Below are 5,433 nucleotides of genomic sequence, written 5' to 3'. Positions count from 1 at the left end.
TCGCAGAACAAGTTACTCGCAATCCAAGGTTTTACCTTGGGGGGTTTACCCCCTTCCCTGCCCAAAGCTCTGCATGACAGTGTGGGGTCTCCTGAAGTTTTTATCTCTCGAGCTTGTCTACTCTGAGCCCTGGCAGGCGCCAACCGCGGTAGAGTCTTCCTGCAGCCCCAGCTCCGGCTGCGGGCTTTCGCTCCGAGGCAGCACTGATCTGTATCTGCCTTTCTCCCCAGTCTTTGGGCCCCGGGTTTGCCCTGTGACCCCAGTCCTCGAACGGATCTGGGAAAGGTTGTTGATTTTCACTTTGCTCACCTTTTTCTTGCTGTGACATTGGAAGTGATGATCTCTATGCTCTATGTGCTGCTCTGGAAATTGAACTTTCTCATTTTCTTTAAGAGGGAGAAAAAAAAAACCCCGGCGCTCTTAAGGTGGATATTTGGCAACTCTCCTGTGTCCTTGGAACCCTGGGGCCGCTCAAGGCTCTGTCCAGGCATCCGTCACTACACTCCGACTGTGTGTCTCCAGCCCAGAGCTCCGGCTCCAACGTCCATCCGCCTTTGGCTTCCCACCTGGATGTCACCAGTGCCTCAGTGCATCTCAGACACACCCCCTACTTGAGCGTATCCTGAGTACCCCCCAAACCAGCCACAGCCCAGACTTCCTATCTCAAATGACAGGCATATAGGGGCCTAAACGTCCTTCTAGCTGCTTGCCTCCCCTTGCTCCACACCGCCTGTCAGCCCCCCAGGGTCCCGTGGAATCTGCAGCTAGACAGTTCGCCCTCCGCCCCCTGCCCCCCAGCACCCGGGGCGGGGGGTGCCTTAGAGCCATCTCGGCACCTCTCCTCTGCGTTGCCTCATGGCCTCCTTATCAGCCCGTCAGCACCCTCCATGCTTCCCACTGCTGACAGAGAGAGCTGCCCCCACAACACTCGCCGTGTCCCACCCTCCAGGCCTCCAGGCCCCCAGGTGTGTGCAGGATAAACTCTAAACTGTTTCTCCTACGTCACAGCACTAGTTTCGATGGCCTGGTAACTGCCCTGTCCGCTGCCTCAAATCCCCTCCCTGTTCCCAGAATCCGCTTCTTCTTTATAAAAAAATTTTTTTAGTGTTTGTTTATTTTTGAGAGAGAGAGAGAGAGAGAGAGCAGGGGAGGGGCAGAGAGAGAGGGAGACACAGAATCCAAAGCAGCTCCAGGGTCCGAGCTGTCAGCACAGAGCCCGACGCGGGACTCAAACTCCCCAATGTGAGATCATGACCTGAGCCTCAGTCACTCGACCAGCCAAACCCCCAGGCGCCCCAGCATCCTCCTCTTCAGAAGCTGCCTGCTTCCTTTCCTGAGTAGACCGTGTGCCCTTGCTCGCGCCCGTGTCAGACGGAAGCAGGCAGGTGAAGGCAACATCTGCCCATCCGTCTGCCCCCTGCCCATCCTGCCAGGCCCAGCTCCGATCTACTCCCCTCCAGGCGGACTTCCCTGCCCTCCAGACCTGAGTGAGCATCAGTGCCAACAAGCTGACCACTCGCTCCCCTCATTATGGTGTTTGCCAGTATCCAGGGTGCAATCACTCCCGTCAAGGCCAATGTCACGTTACTAGCGTGACCTCCATGAACACGGGTTGGGAACGGAGGCCCCCATTGGCTCCAGCCCACATCTGGTGGACGAGCCTCTCTGGACCTGCATCACACCTCTGTCCCCCTCCATCCAAGGACTGGTCACAAGGTAATGCTAAAATCAAACCAACTTTGGGTGGCCCGGCAGAAGGACAGAGTAGCTCTGCCCCCGAGCCGATGCTGTCCCGGCTGTGTGACCTGAGCTGAGTGACCCAGTCTCCCTAAGCCATCTATAATTTTACTTATTAATGAATGAATTAATTGATTCATTAATTTAAAGGGTTAGAGGGAGAGAGAGAGCACATGCAGGGGAGAGGTGCAGAGAGAGAGAGAAAGAGAATCTTAAGCAGTCTCCACGCTTAGCTTGAAGCCTGACTTGGGGCTTGATCCCACGATCCTGGGATCATGACCTGAGCTGAAACGGAGTCACTCAACGACTGAGCCACCCAGGTGCCCCTGATTTGTCATCTATAAAATGGTGGAAATCACATGTTCTCCCTAAGCTTGCATAGAAATTAAATAGATGTAAACACTGTAAAGTCCTGTTAAGAAGCTCAGGGGTCACACAAGGGTGGGGGAGGCCATTCTAAGGCTGAGGACAAGCAAGGGCAAAGGGAGAAGCGGGAGGGAAAGGAGGAGCCCCTTGGTTGGAGGAGCCTGTAAATCCAGGGCTCGGAGGCAGACAGGAGCGCCAGGAAGGTGGGCTCTGGAGGCCAGTCTAACAGGGCTGAACCTCATCCTCAGTCCCAGGAGCTTTGGGAAGTTCAGAAGGAAAAATTGCACAGATTTCCTAGAAGCAGGAGACCCATCAGGGGCTGCTGGGAGTGGGCGCGGAGCTGGCCGGGAAAACCCCTTTCAGAGTCTGGGGCTGGATGAAATGACGGAGGAGGGGGGTGGAGGCAGGAGCGTTTATTTTTTTCCCCAGAGATGGGTTGACAGCCTTGGGTATCTTGGTTATCGAGCTAGGAGGCGAGAGGCTCATTAAGCATCTGGGAGATTTCCTGATGCAGCCAAGAGTGGGGGAGAGCTAACCTGGGGGAGAGGCTTTGACGAAAGAAGCCAAGGTTGGGGCGCCTCGGTGGCTCAGTCGGTTAAGCGTCGGACTCCGGCTCAGGTCATGATCTCACAGTTCATGGGTTCGAGCCCCGCATCAGGCCCTATGCTGACAGCTCAGAGCCTGGAGCTGCTTCAGATTCTGTGTCTCCCTCTCTCTCTGCCCCTCCCCTGCTCCTGGTCCGTCTCTCTCTGTCTAAAAAAATAAATAAATAAAAGTAAAAAATAAAAAAAGAAAGAAAGAAGCCAATGTCTATTGCACTTGCCCAGGGGAAAGCCTTAACTTCAGTTTAATCAAAGGACTTCCTCTGAGCCCGCAATCACTGTCTGCTAATCCTTTTTGGCAAGACTCACAACCCTGTGTAATCCGGGGCCTCGATACTCAAAGAGCAGACCTGGGAGCCCCTTAGAAATGCAGACTCACGGGCTCAAGCCCAGACCTGCAGCGTGAGAGTCTTCGTCGTAACCCGTCTCCCGGGCAGGGTCCGCACGGTGGGGCTGGCGCAGCGCTGCCTTAAGTCTCACGTGGCAGCTCCTTGTCCATCTTGTCTCTTCTAGAACCTCAAACACTGTGGGTGCTCAGANGGAACACCGGCCAGACTTGGTGCCCAAGGGGGTGACGGGGGCGGGAGATGGGGGCCCAACTGGTTGATGCTGCCATTTCCAGAGGTTGGACAGATAGATGGTGGCTCTGGGAGCTTCTGAGTGGGCTGGACGGGGGCTCCGCTTTGGAAGGAGGCTGGGGTACCACGGAGGCCAGGCCACGTGCCCAGGAGATGTCTGAGGGGGCCTGGGAAAGGGCCCGGGACCCCAGAACGGATGGGACGGGTGGAGAATGAGAGTCCACCGCAGGATGACCAGTCAGAGGTCAGGAGGCTAAGAAGCACAGAGAATTTATGGTCGACAGCCAGATGCCACCAGCAAGTTGGAAAGGCAGCCTGCAAACCGCCCACTGAGTTTTGCTGATGGAACGGACGAGAGACCTGAGTCTCCGGAGGGGACAGCGGACTTCCTTCCCTAAAGCTCTCCGATGTCATAAACGAGATTCAGAAATCCAAGTCTTATGGAGTATTCCAACCTCGCTTACAGACTCGATTAAGTAAGTCCTTGTCAGCAATTTGAACGGTAATTACAGATTTCTCAAGGCGAGGTCCAAGAGCAGCTCTGTCATAACGTTTATACTTAAAAACTCTTCTGAAATGTCAAGGCCACAGGCATCATTTCCATCCTTGCTTTTTTATTTCTTCTTAGGGTTGTTTTTTTTTTAATGTTTTTTTTATTTATTTCTAGGAGAGAGAGAGAGAGACAGCGTGAGCAGGGGAGGGTCAGAGAGAGAGGGATTCACAGACTGAAACAGGCTCCAGGCTCTGAGCTGGCAGTCAGCACAGAGCCCAACGCGGGGCTCGAACCCACGAACCGTGAGATCACGACCTAAGTGAAAGTCGGACGCTTAACCGACTAAGCCACCCAGGCGCCCCTCTTCTTAGGGGTTTTGCTATACTTGTTTTGCTTTCTCCCTGGGGCTTTGGTGATGACATTTGGATACCGTCTCCTGTTTGTGACCATCTCCCAGGACAAGCTGGGGTCACTGGATCTGGATGTTTAACTGCAGTGCTCAGCGGGGACACGGCCTTAGCTGCCCCTCCTGCTATAAGACTTGGCTAAGTGACCACTGTGGACATTCTCTGTGATGCCCCTTCTCTCGGACAAATGACGGTGGCCCCATGCGGTGCAGCTGAAGGAGCCTCTAACAGCCCGGTGGTTCTGTGTGGTTCCGGGGCTCCCCAGAGCCAGAAAGTTTATATTTTTTAAAGTTTATTTCTTTATTTTGAGAGAGAGAGAGACAGAGAGCGCACATGCATGCACACATGAGAAGAGCAGAGAGAGAGGGAGAGAGAGAGTCCCAAGCAGGCTCCACGCTGTCAGTGCAGAGCCCGACATGGCGCCCGCGCTCTCTCAAACTATGAGATCCTGACATGAGCTGAAATCAAGTCGCTTAACCAACTGAGCCACCAAGGCGTCCCGTTTTTCCTTTCCTGATGACACAGATAAAGTCCACACCTCTCTCTAGTTTGTTAACAACAACAATAAAACAGAACAAAACAGAAACAAGACCAACACGTCCCAAGTTACGAAGCTCAATAAAAAACTCAAACAAGTCGCAGGGCAGCCATCTTTCCAATTCTCTTGGAAAGCTTTATCTTGATCTTTCTCTTCTGGGTATCGTTACAGCCCTGACCTTCCACAGAGTGAATGTATTCACGTTGACTAAAATTATTTCAATTAATAATTTTTGAAGGTCATATTATTACAGCTTGGCTCGCATTGGGGGAGACTTGATCCTCTGCTCCCTGAAAACTTCTGTGGGGAGGGATGTTCTTTCCTGGTCACAACAGAGCATCCTGAACCATTCTTGTTTTCTTTTCATGTTCCCGAAGTCCTGGTTTCCTTTCGTGGAGAAGGTCTTCGAGGCCCAAGTCTGGGCACTGAGGTGTCCTTGAGATATGGGGGTGGTAGTCAGAGACTCCTGTGGCTTTCAGGACACCCTGATCAGAAACGGAGCCAGAAATACTTCTCCCTCTTCCTCTCTTCTTTTTTTTTTTTTTTTTAATGTTTTATTTATTTCTAGGAGAGAGAGAGAGACAGCGTGAGCAGGGGAGAGTCAGAGAGAGAGGGAGTCACAGACTGAAACAGGCTCCAGGCTCTGAGCTGGCAGCCAGCACAGAGCCCGACGCGGGGCCTGAACCCACGAACTGCAAGATCATGACCTAAG

This window comes from Crocuta crocuta, unplaced genomic scaffold, assembly GCF_008692635.1.
Source record: "Crocuta crocuta isolate KB4526 unplaced genomic scaffold, BGI_CrCroc_1.0 scaffold143, whole genome shotgun sequence".
NCBI classification, from domain to species: domain Eukaryota; kingdom Metazoa; phylum Chordata; class Mammalia; order Carnivora; family Hyaenidae; genus Crocuta; species Crocuta crocuta.
This window is presented reverse-complemented; position numbering follows the sequence as displayed.